This window comes from Eurosta solidaginis, chromosome 1 (genome assembly GCF_040869045.1).
Source record: "Eurosta solidaginis isolate ZX-2024a chromosome 1, ASM4086904v1, whole genome shotgun sequence".
Taxonomy (NCBI): Eukaryota; Metazoa; Arthropoda; class Insecta; order Diptera; family Tephritidae; genus Eurosta; species Eurosta solidaginis.
Genome location: NC_090319.1, coordinates 40,806,661 through 40,820,435, shown reverse-complemented (window position 1 = coordinate 40,820,435; position 13,775 = coordinate 40,806,661).

The following is a 13,775-nucleotide window of genomic DNA, read 5'->3' as shown; positions in this document are numbered from 1 at the left end:
GAAGAAGGTCTGTATAAGACTTATGTTAGAGGCAAAATATAAGCATATAGCATTCGCTTCAGGTTCCTAAATGAGTTCATAACGAGTGCAAACGATCCAAAGTTTGGACTCCTTTCAGACTAATTGTTGACTCCGAGTGTTTGCTGGGTTGTTTGTTTAAAATAAAAACGAAATTTTTTTAATTTCAAATGGCGTATAAATTTAATTGCTGAATTGTAATTCTAAGCAGCCTCGATTCAAACGATTTTTAAATACGCAAAAAAAGATACAAAAAAGGAATATTCCGGGTATTTTCCCGGTATTTACCCATAAAAATGGTAAATACCCGGTAGAATCCCAACTCTAATGATAGTTCATCAAATATACTGTCGATGAGGATTTATATGGAAAAGAACATAGGTACTCACGACTTCCGTGACATATATAAATTCTACAAATTCTGCACGTGCTCGAGGGTTTTTTGTCAGCATATAATAAAAAAATTTTGGCCAAGTATGTAATAAGTTGGATATGAAAAATAACTATTCCTGAGATTACTTGTTTTATTGCAAATGTTTTGGTATGAGTGAGTCACAACCACGGTTGCCACAGCATGTTTTTTTTTTTTTGACCAAAAATGGCAATATTCAAAAGCTGAACGGTATGGTCAGTCATGTCGAGGAGATATTTCATTGTACAGGTCTACAAGTAGGATATGTAGCAGCACGCACATACACAACCACGCTCACCTGATAAAATGCTTGTTCTTGTTCGTTTTTTTTGTGGATGCTATTTGGCACTGTTGTACTTCTTAGGACAAAAAAAAAGTTTAGTAGCTGCTATCGAAAACTGCTTAAATTTTTTTTTTTTTCTTATATTACAAAGAAATATACTTATTTACTTTCAAACGAGCACTTAATTACATCTCTCTTTAATAACCATATATTTTGGACAATTTTAATTAACAAATTGTGATACTTTATTACCGGGGACGATTGCTATAACACGACCAAAAGCGTCGGGGGAGGTATTAATAGACGCGTTTTGGCCTCGCTTCCAATAATTCGAATACCTTTTCTCTTCGGACTATTGACAACAGGCAGACAATTCTATTCATTTTTCTTTCCGCTTTTTTGGACGGGTTATTGCAGTCGACCTCGGTTTCAAACTGTTTTTCGCGGAGAACTTTTGAACGGGTAGAAAAACTTAACTCACGTGTTTGTATTCTTAATTCTGAAATAACTACGCGTCCTCAGATACCCCAATTGAAGACTTTTTTATAATTTTCTGAAGGACCCATATGGGTGCACTTAAAATTTCCTACTAAATTCGTTCAAAAAAATTTACCATCACAGCAACCCATATCTGATATTCCGATCCCTTTTTTGCTTCCCTGTGTCGCTTTCGACGAAGCAACCCCGGTAATTTTGAGACTTCGTTCAGTGTCAAAACTCATGTTCCACGCAGGTTCCACTGGGTTCCACGCTAGTTTGACACTGACCGAAGTGTCAAACTTCCGTGTGTTAGAAAGGGAAAGAAATTGTTTCCCTCTCATACATATCATACTTGTAAACCTGTACAATGAGATATTTTTCTTTTGGCCACCTAGTGAAAAGTCCTTAAAAAATGCCCTGCCATATAGGTGTTGTGTCCTCATAATGTAGGTATCCATGGGAAGCCTGCTTCGCTGTACTCCGTGTTTCGGGTATTGCACTCTGCGACCGAAGTTCCCTTGGCATTTATCGGTATAAGACTTTGTCGATTGTTTGAGGTTGAGGTTGAAGACCCATTTTTGCCCATCTGTTGCAAATGACTGAATTCTTGTGTGCTAGATCTATTCGAAGTGCGACGAAGTGTTCCCTTATATCTCTGCGAGGCGGGGCCTCTTCAATTTGTTGCCTATTAGGATGCCCAGGTGTATTTAGTAGAATTTTTATTGTTCAGCATTTTGTTTCTCTCCGTTATGGGGGATATTACTCCTCACTGTCCACATGATGTTCTGGTTACATAAGAAGACATAACGTAACTTCTCCCAATGTGTTTTTTTTTAGGCTGGAATCGCATAGCACACAAGCGGCTGTCCAATTGCTTTAAAAGCTATGCGCATTTTTTGTCTTTGACCCAATACTGTGAGTGAGGGATTTGTGAATTTTTTGTCGGTTTTGAACTTTAGGTGCAATTGCGGTTGCATGGTCGCCGAAATGCAAGTCTTTATAGAACGCAACACCCAATATTTTTGGATGCCAACAACGTGGATGTGTAATATTAGAAAACGAGGTTGATAGCAGTTAGTTTAAAAGCATAGTACATCAATAGAAGACACAGAACCTGTTGCTATTATCGTTCATACATCGGCTCGGCTTAAGAAACAATGATAACTTCTTCGGATGAGGAAGGCAGCTTCGATAGATATGTAAAAATTAAACAACAGTGGGGATAGGACGCCACCCAGTGGCACCCCTGTTTAATTCTTTATGGTTTTGGGTGGGATAAACTTTTTGCTGGGGTTCACAGCCAGTTCTCATGAAACCCCAGCAAAAACGAATTCGTTGTTTTCGCGAGAACATGCAAGGTCCCTGTTCTTCGGCTTCACTTAATTGGAAAGCTCTCAATTTACTAATGCTTTTTTTTAATTGCACTCACAGACCACCCTCGATCGCACCATAGTTGAACTCAAAGTCTTGATAGCCCCTTGGCTATCCGAATTGCGGTAACTGTTGCTTGCAAGACGCTGCAGTGATCAACCAACAGTCCACTTTAGACCCGTCTGTGAACAAGTGAACTGGTCCCCTGCTCCAGACGAGTCCCCTTCCCCATTCCTCTTTCGGGGGAATTACTCGGGTGAAGAGCAGTCATCGGCACACAATTGAACAATAAGTTTAAAACCTTAAAATAGTTTTGAAATTAACCGAAAAATGTTTCAAAAACCTAAAAAGAGAAACTTGTATACATGTCTGGTTTTATAATAGAAAATTTCATTTGTGAAAAGTGTTGCAAGTCAAAGATTCTTTTTCGAAATATGTTGTTATACATATGTATAAGTAGTTATGTTATGTTTTTGTTGGAACGTACTGGATCTATATCCGGCAAAAGACCATCAACATCGACAACACTCCCCAAAACCTCCGGTGAGTGTCTTTAACGCTAGAACAACAACCCATTCCTGTGTCAATCTCCAAAGAGTCAATCTGAGCGAGCGTTTTGAAACAACATAATCATACAATTAAGGGATAATTTTGGCATCAAATTTGATACATAGAGCTTACTCCACATTACATACATATATACACAAATTTGTATGTACTTACCAGTTTCTCCTGTTTTTTTTTTTTTTTGTTTAACAGATCTTGCAATTTATACGAGCAGCTGTCAATTAGGACACATAATTAAAATCTCTGTGCAGATTGTTAACAAAAAACAAGTTTTCTGAATAGCTTTAATATTCAAAAAGGCTTCAATAAACGAGTTAAAAATCTTTGATAGACAATGGAAAATTTGCAGTGAGCTTAATATTCCAGTACTGCAACTTAAATTTTGTTTCTATTGGGTTTTTTATAGAAGTAATTTCCTTAGAAAGGACTTAATATCTACACTGAAAGAAATGGTGCTAGTAAAATCAACAAATCGGTTCAGTTATTCTTGACTTAACGGAGATTCGGTGAAATTGAGAGAATTATGGTTACTTCGACTGAGTTCTTTGTCAAACGAACAAATTAGTTTAGTCATTTCAAGAGAAGAGAAATTTTCGCTCTTAAGTTAACAAAATTTTGTAAAATTGACATATTCCTAATCAATCTAACTGATTTTTCTGTTAACACAACTGATCTTACAGGTCATTTCAACGGCGATCAACTGTCAATACATGAGCAAATTTCAAAGAGAATTTTACGTTCTCTACTTGCGCTCTCTACTTTGTACTTATGACGATGGTGCCACTTGTTAAAAAAAAAAATACCAAAATAAGAAAACCACCAAATCGAAAAAACACACAAAATGGGAAAACAACAAAAAACTAGTTTTTCAGTTATCAATACAAAACGAAAAACCCTTTTTTGAATTTACTGTGCAAAAAAATTATGAGGTACAGGGACACCTATTTATCGGGTACAATTTTGTAACTTCTCGTCCAAGCGAAATGCAAAATTGCGCCCTCTTGTTGCAAAAGTTTTGTTTGAACGAACAGGATTTTTCCAAAGTTAGTAACATTTTGTTCAAGTTTTTATGAATTTTCACTCACGCGAACGAATCTAATAAGATAATAAAAACATCCTTTTTAATGCTGATGTTTCCGACAACATAAAAATTTGAGTTGTTTTGAAATCGTTTCAACTTAAAGTGTTACGAAAATTAAACTTTCTGAATTACATGTAAAGTTACTCCAGTGGTGAATTACCTTCTAGGGATTTGATTCCTTACTTTTTTATAACTTACAAGTTCTCTATTTAAAATGTTATGTCAAACATTTATACTACAAGTTTTGTTCTAAACAATCAAGTGTGGCAACTACATGCGAGAGAAGAATTGAGAATGAGCTAGCTGCAACTGAAAGAATTGAGAATCAGTTTTCTGTTTGCAAAGCGCAGAACTATAAATTAAATAAATTATAAAATATAAAATTTGGTGAAAGTGCGTTTAATAAAACAAAATAATAAAGTGTATAATGTTTAATGTGTGCCAGCATATTTGATGTAGCCCAATTGAAGTTCGGTTAGTAAGTGTCACCGTGGTGTGATGGTAGCGTGCTCCGCCTGCCACACCGTATGCCCTGGGTTCGCATCCCGGCCAAAGCAACATCAAAATTTTAGAAATAAGGTTTTTCAATTAGAAGAGAATTTTTCTAAGCAGGGTCGCCCCTTGGCAGTGTTTGGCAAGCGCTCCGAGTGTATTTCTGCCATGAAAAGCTCTCAGTGAAAACTCATCTGTCTTGCAGATGCCGTTCGGAGTCGGTATAAAACATGTAGGTCCCGTCCGGCCAATTTGTAGGGAAAAGCGAGAGGTGCACGACGCAAATTGGAAGAGAAGCTCGGCCTTAGATCTCTTCGGAGGTTATCGCACCATACATTTATTTATTTATATGGCAACATAGGTACTTTCGTACAAAGCTGTCGCAACAACTTTTTTTTGTTCATTTGACTACTAGAACGGTCAATTACGAATCAAAGATTTGTGCGCAGTTGATTCAACATCTTGTTGCGATGGATAAAAATTATCAGAAATTTCTGTTAAATTGACCCGTATTTCGGTTGATTTTACCAGTCTTTTTCTTTCAGTGTACAAACTGCTAGATAATTGTAGCGTTTCTAAGGCGTTAGTAAAAGCCGCAACCGAAGCATATAGGTACACTGGAAGAAAATTGCTTAAACAGCAGCCGCGCTGACTTTTATCTTGACAGCCAAGCAGCAATTTAGGCTATAATCTTGCATAGCATAGCAACTAAAAGTGTTTTAGAAAGTCAGCAATCCCTTTAAAGAATCGGGTAGGCAGAAGCATTTATCTATATTGAGTAACAAATATATGGGAATAAAAAAAATAATTGGCGCGATTTACCTCCGATGAGATTTAGGGCGAGCTTCTCTTCCAGTTAGCGTCAAGCCCCTTTTAATTTTAACTACAAATTGGCGGGACGAGACCTACATGTTTTACGCCGACTCCGAACGGCATCTGCAAGGCAGATGAACTATCATTGAAAAACGTTTCATGGCAGAAATACATTCGAAGTGTTTGCCAAATCACTGCCGAAGGGCGACGCTGCTTATAAAAATTTTCGTCTAACTGAAAAAACTTGTTTCTTAATTTCGTAAACACGATAACTTGAGTAAATTCTGAGGTATCTTAATGAAATTTCGTACGTAAGTTCCTGGGCACTCATCTCGGATCGCTATTCAAAATGAACGAAATCGGACTATAACCACGCCCACTTTTTCGATATCGAAAATTTCGGAAAACCGAAAAAGTGCGATAATTCATTGCCAAAGGCGGTTAAAGCGATGAAACTTGGTAGGTGGGTTGATCTTATGATGCAGAATAGATAATTAGTAAAATTTTGGACAATGGGGTGGCACCGCCCTTTATTAAAAGAAGGTAATTTAAAAGTTTTGCATGCTGTAAGTTGGCAGCTGAGTATGTAAAGTTCGGTTACACCCGAACTTAGCCTTCCTTACTTGTTATTAAACTGTTTTATTTAGTTTTACACTGTGTAGCGAACAGAATTTTGTAACTGAAATTTAAGTAATTTCCCGATAAGCTACAAGCTTGAAACTTCGAATATAATTCAGCACCCGATGAAAATGCAATAATAATAAAAAAAATCTCTGCTAGCTGGTGGAAGGATCGAGATATTCAAGAAAATCGCATTTGTGGTCCGATTTGACTCATATTTGGAACAAATATTACATACAGTCCGGTAGAAGTGACAGCAAAATAGTTTGGAGTTCGAGGAGGGACAATCATACGTGGCACTGAAACTAGTAAAGTCTTTGGAATGATTATGTATTGAGGAGTTACAATTGTTACAAAATTGTCAGTAAAGGGTCCTTGTAATGGTGAGAATTGCATAATTCAAGATCTTCATTTATTTAACTACAAATAAGTTTAATTGTGTATTTATTTTTAAATCGATTAAGCTTTTGTTAATCAAAATCAAATAATTTTTTTAATTCCTAGCGAAATTTTTCCTTTTGCTTATATTTATTAAACCTACGCTGTTTGCCGATAGTGAAATTAGTCGATAAATTCGACAATTAGATGTTAATTAAAAGCAATCAAATTGTTAAAACTTTCTAAACCTTTTGTTGTATGTCGTGCCAGTTGGAGAAATTGCTGAATATGGACAATGTAACCAGCCATCTTGAAAATCTTTATTGATTGCTGTATAAAATTCTAGGGTTGAATCGATTTATAGTTTTTGTTGGTTGCTTTTTCTATATAAATGTATTTTTAACAAACATATGTACTTGTATATGTATGTGTGCACATATGTACTTATCTATCTATATTCTTATGTAATATGCATTGATTACAACTGGAGACTTGTACTACAACAAAGTCAACAGCTGACTATCTGAATTAGGAACCACCCAAGAACAGCACACATACATAAATGTTAAGACTTCCAATGCTCTCATAATATTTTATATTAGGTACGTTTTGTAGTTGTTCATTCCATAAAAAATATATATCTATGCTACATTTAATATATATTTAATATCACCCGAATCTCTAAAAACTAACTGACAAGTAAATCTACCGAAAATATTGTAATATTATGTACAATTGAAGAGATTGCGATTTTTAAAGGCGAGAAGCCGTCGCTTTTTAGCCGTCGGTATTTTGCTTTTTCGTGTGTGAGAGCACAACAGAAATTTTCATTTGCTAGAAAGAAATGGCGCTAACAAAACAAATCAAAGCACAAATCAACTACACACGTTGACATCGTATTTAATGCAGCAACAAAGTTAACAGGACAAACCCAAACGCACACACGCACGCGTACACTCACACAACAGCCAGACAAATCTCACAAACAATGCTACCATTAATGCAATCAAAGAACAAACAAAAAAAAAAAAAGAACTAAAAAAACATGGCAGCGGCAACAACAAACAAAGGCTACAATGTAATGGAAGCCCTTAAGTTGCCGGCGCGTTCGTACTCGTCGTCGCCGTAGTCATTGTCGTCGTCGTCGCCGTCGACAATGTTGTTTTTACAGAGCTTAAGCAGCAAAGGCGCATCATTTGCCAGTTTATTTTGTGTGTTGCTTGGTCAACAGCAGCCATAATGTTAACACATTTGAATTGTGTGAATGAGAGCAATTGTGAGAAAGAGCGAAGTAGTTAAGTAAAATAAATTTGGCTTTCGGCATTTATGGCAATTCAAACAACAAATTTCTCAAATATAAAGATGGCCGCCTGAAATGGTTGAATTAGTTAAAAATTGTATAGGATTTGTGTTTGAAGAAGTAAATGTGGGTACCTACAACAACAATAACATCAAAGTAAACGACCATTATTACAAAACGGAAGAAGAAGAAGAATGCTCGTGCATGTACATACATAAGTGCAGTATGCTGATTGAGATTGCTTCAAAATGCATGGGCGTAGAAAAGTTTCTTGTAAAGGCCGAGTTAGAGTTGTAATAGTCATAACCATATTTTAACTTATCCATATCAAATTGGCATCAGTGAAAATATCATAAAAATGAAGAAAACGCAAAAAATTACAAACATATACCACAAAAAATAAGTCTCTTAATCAAAAGGTATCCAAAACAATAAATCAAATATTTTTAGGTTATGGATATTGCGAAAAACCAAAAATCAATTGGTTGGCTATGGTATGGTTATGGCTTTAGCGTTATGGTATGGCAACATTAATCGATTACATTGATTTCCATACAGTTGGTTCGTTCAGCTGTTTTATCTGGTTATGGTTAAGTCACCATTAACTGGCGCAACCGAAAAAGGTTTCGTAATTCCATAAAAAAAAAAAACAGCCCCACAGTTTCATACAGTAAAGTTGCAGTACATTGAATTATATTGTATTGCCCTACATAGACTCAGACCACAGTACACTAATGATGTTTTGAAAACTTGATTTCCATACAGTTGGTTCGATCAGCTGTTTTATCTGGTTATGGTTAAGTCACCATTAACTGGCCCAACCGAAAAAGGTTTCGTAATTCAAAAAAAAAAAAAAAAAACGGCCCCAAGTTTCATACAGTAAAGTTGAAGTGCAGTGAAATATATTGTATAGCCGTATATATACTCAGATCACAGTACACTAATGATGTTTTGAAAACTTGGAATTTGGCATAACCACCTGGCTACAAATAAGATATTACAACATCTGTGCTCTATTTTGTATTGCCCTCGTGCTTTAGCACCCGAACGATATTGCATAATGTTAATAACTTGACGCCTTATACCTCTGCACAATTTGTGGGTGTGTTGTTTCTTAATTTTCTCCATTAACTAAAGGAGCTGCATTTTCTAAAGTTTTTCTGAATGATATTTGCTAAGGAAAATGAGTTTCTTGTTGCAGTCCTTTTCATGGCTGGTACATGTATGTAACTTCGGAGGGCTTGGATAACTACGGCCGAAGTTCGACCACGTATTAAACAAATTTTCTAAATTTTTTTCATATTATTTGTTCTGACACTTAAGTCAAAGACGTTTGGTAAGCTATAACATGGCAAGCCAACGTTATTTATCCACCGCTTCCAGATGTATCAAAAGCAAATAAAATGTATGCAAATCCACCGACTGAATAGTAATTTTATTTAAAAAAGACAAAAAACAAAAATGTTAGGCGCGGTAGCCACCGGGACCTATATGTTTTATGCCGACTACTCACGGCATCTGCAAGGCAGATGAGTTTTCACTGAGAACCTTTTCATGGCAGAAATGCACTCAGAGTGCTTGCCAAATCACTGCAGAGGGGCTACCCCCTTAAAAAATTTTCTTTTTAATGGAAAAAAACTTGTTTTTAAAATTTTCTGTGGTGTGAACCCAGGACCTTTGATGTGGTAGGCGGAGCAACCTTCCACGACACCACGGTGGTCGCCAGCATTTTAATACAGATTTTTCAATGAAATAATGTTAACTAAGCAGGGCTCTGGAAAAAAAATTTCTTAGGCTCGGGAAGAAAGCAAATTTGAAACGAGCAAATAATTGTCAACAATTTTTTTTTTTGCTAGAAGAAAAGTTATAATGAAATAAGTAAAAAGTTCTAATTATGTATTCAACGTACCATCGGCGTCCCGTTAAATTAAAGAAAATGGTGCCTTTATTTTTTCCCTCAAGGTGCAAAAGGGAGTTGTTGTGTAATTATTTGGAGCTTTTCGGCCGATAAAATAAAAACAAAACACAAGGTTTCTCTTTTCCTCCTACGCGTTTCGATGAAATTTTTTCATCTTCATCAGGGAGACTGTATATTTATCATTAAATATGACACAAAGCAAAACAAACATTAACACATTAGTTAGAATTACACAATTCACATCACTATGTTGTTAACATAATACTTAGATTCAATTTATAACATTGAAAATTTAATGTCGAAACATAAATAAACAACACTACATTTAATTTACTGCCTCCATTCATGTTTCCTGCTTCGTCAATTGGCTGATAATGCCGTCATATAAGCGCAGTTTATATTGTTGGCATCTTCTTTAAAATTCATTGCAGTATTAATTTTTTGTTGTATTCGTAGAGCTTCCAGCGCCATTCGTGTTCGTTCTTTCCCCCCAACGTCTAATATTTTTGCATTTTCGAAGTCTGCTGTGTGTCCTTTGTTGGTCAAATGTTCGCATAGTGCTGTTGTCGTTTTTTTGTTTTTGGTGACTAGTCTATGTTCGTTTATTGGTACACTTAACGATCGCTTCGTCGTTCCAATGTATATTTCATTGCAAGTTTCTCCTGCGCTCCCATTACATTTTATTTCGTATACCACATTATGTTGTTGTTCTTTGTCGAGTTTGTCCTTTGTTTGTGTAAACATTGTATTCAAGGTAGTGCTAAGAACACTCCCCGAAGGCCTTGGGGGTTGTTATTGATGTTGATGGTCCTTTGCCGGATGCAGATCTGGTACGTTCCGGTAACAAGCACCATTAAGGCACCATCTCGGGAACGATTTGGTATGACCACATGAAACTTTCTGGGTCATATCGCCCTACCACCCCCTAGAAACATAAGGAACTTGAGGCCGCCGGAGCTGCGGCTATTAAAGAAACAGGATTTTCCACTAGCAGGTGAGGTTGACAATTGGGTTGGAGAAGCTACATATATACATATTACGCTGGCAACCCCTTGAAAGAGTTGCCCTGCACAACCCCTTCAATCAATTTGGTATTTTAGTCCCCTCTTACGACAGGCATACCTACCACGGGTATATTCTAAGCCCCCTGACCTGCTGGGGCGCAACAGGGAGTTCGTGAGCCACGGTAAACGCTCGTTTACACGCTCCTTTAAAACCGTACATAGAATTCTAAATGTACAGTTTCTGCAGGAAGCTTGAAACGAAAGTTTACGAGGGCTCACGAACTTCCATATTCACTCTCAATTTAAAACAAGTAAGGAAAGCTATGTTCGGGTGTTACCGAACATTACATACTCAGCTGAGAGCTTTGGAGACAAAATAAGGGAAAATCACCATTTTGCAAAATGAACCTAGGGTAACCCTGGAATGTGTTTGTATGACATGTATATCAAATGAAAGGTGTTAATGATTATTTAAAACGTAGTGGGCCTTAGTTCTATAGGTGGACGCCTTTTCGAGATATCGCAATAAGGGTGGACCAGGGGTGACTCTAGAATTTGTCGCTACGATATGGGTATCAATTTAAAAGTATTAATGAGGGGTTTAAAAGGGAGTAGCCCTTAGTTGTATATGTGAAGGCGTTTTCGAGATATCGACCAAAATGTGGACCAGGGTGACCCAGAACATCTTCTGTCGTGTACCGCTAATTTATTTATATATGTCATACCGAACAGTATTCCTGCCAAGATTCCAAGGGCTTTTGATTTCGCCCTGCAGAAATTTTTCATTTTCTTCTACTTAATATGGTAGGTGTCACACTCAATTTAAAAAGTTTTTTCTGAAGTTATATTTTGCCTCAAAAAACCAATCCAATTACCATGTTTCATCTCTTTTTTCATATTTGGTAGAGAATTATGGCATTTTTTTCATTTTTTGTAATTTTCGATATCGGAAAAGTGGGCGTGGTCATAGTCGGATTTCGGCCATATTTTATACCAAGATAAAGTTACTTCAGATAAGTACGTGAACTAAGTTTAGTTAAGATATATCGTTTTTTGCGCAAGATATCGTGTTAACGGCGAGCGCAAGGACAGACGGAAACACACAGTTACAGTTACACACACAGTTACAGTTACACACACAGAAAACAGTTATCGTCATAGAATCTATGATCCTACCAAATTTCGCAAGGAATGGTAAATTTTTGTTCGACTTATGTCATTAAAAGTATTCTAGACGAATTAAATGAAAAAGAGCGAAGTTACGCCCATTTTGAAATTTTCTTTTGTCTTTGTATTTTGTTGCACCATATCATTACTGGAGTCGAATGTTGACATAATTTACCTTTATACTGTAAAGATATTAAATTTTTTGTTAAAATTTGACTTAAAAAAATTTTTTGTTTAAAAGTGGGTTAATTTCTATTTAGCACACATATAGTAATAGGAGTAACGTGCCTACCAAATTTCATCAGGATATCTTCAACGACTGCCAAATTACAGCTTGCAAAACTTTTAAATTACCTTCTTTTAAAAGTGGGCGGTGCCACGCCCATTGTCCAAAATTTTTCTAATTTGCTATTTTGCGTCATAAGTTCAACGCACCTACCAAGTTTCATCGCTTTATCCGTCTTTGGTAATGAATTATCGCACTTTTTGGGCTTTTCGAAATTTTCGATATCGAAAAAGTGGGCGTGGTTGTAGTCCGATTTCGTTCGTTTTAAATAGCTATCTGAGATGAGCGCCCAGGAAGCTACATACCAAATTTGATCAAGATACCTCAAAATTTACTCAAGTTATCGTGTTTACAGACGGACGGACAGACGGACGGATGGACACGGCTAAATGAATTCCTTTATTCACCCAGATCATTTTGATATATAGAATTCTATATCTATCTCGAATAGTTTATGCCGTTACGGATTACCGCTATGCGAACAAAGTTAATATACTCTGTGAGGTCTGCTCAGCTTAGTATAAAAAAAAACTCCTAAAAGCTCTCGAACACACCCAATAATGAAATTTTTTGAAATTTTCATATACATAGATACATATAATAGAAAACAAAATTTAATTTACTGTTTATCAGATGATATTTTTAAAGTTTTTTTATTGCCTAATGACTGAAATAAAACACGTTAGCTTTAAAATGCCCAAAATAAATCCTTAAATACTCTTTGGGGTTTTTTTGTTTGAGATTCCGTGTTTAAAACGCTCCTTCGAGGATATATTGTAAGGTAATTTGTCGCCCTAGTTCAGACCACTCCGTGATTGGTTGTCTTGTTTTTACCTACAAAGAATATTTCTGTATTAATTATTTCGCTTTTAACGATTTAGGTATACTTCACTTACGGTTGCCGTGTGGATATTTGGCGTGAAAATAATATTTTTAATATTTGTTTTTCTAAAGAATAATATAAGCTTAACAAAGGTTCATTATTAAGAAGACATAATGGGGTTTTAATAAATCAACTTAACAAAGGTACATTATTAAGAAGACATAATGAGGTTTTAATAAATCAACTCAGAATGGACGTGGCGTGGTCGAAACAACACCGCAACTTCGATTAACACAAAAACCGGCACTTTTAGACTATCAAAAATATTAACACAAGCGTTATTTCAAATACCCATTGTAATTGTTTACAATCGTGTTACAGTTTAAAATCGGTCGGATTAATGGCCTGCGAAAAAACCTGCTTGTTTCGATCATTGGGGACGTGTGCCGAAACAGCGAACTATACAGTCAAAACCTTGGTTTTTCCCTACATAACCTGGTGAAATTTTTGAATTCAATAAGTGAACATAACCGATTAAAGCTCACTGAATCATATCCGATCGAATTTAAACTATTTGATATTTTTAGTGGCAACAAAACAAAAAATGATAAAAGACATGGGATGAAGGAAAATCGTTCCAATATACATCATAAAATAATCCCGTTTTGAGAATTCCAATCTGGCAATCCTAACTTTGTATCTAAAATAAATTAGTAACATGAATGTATTTAAATCTGTCTATCTATCCAGATTTCGAACTT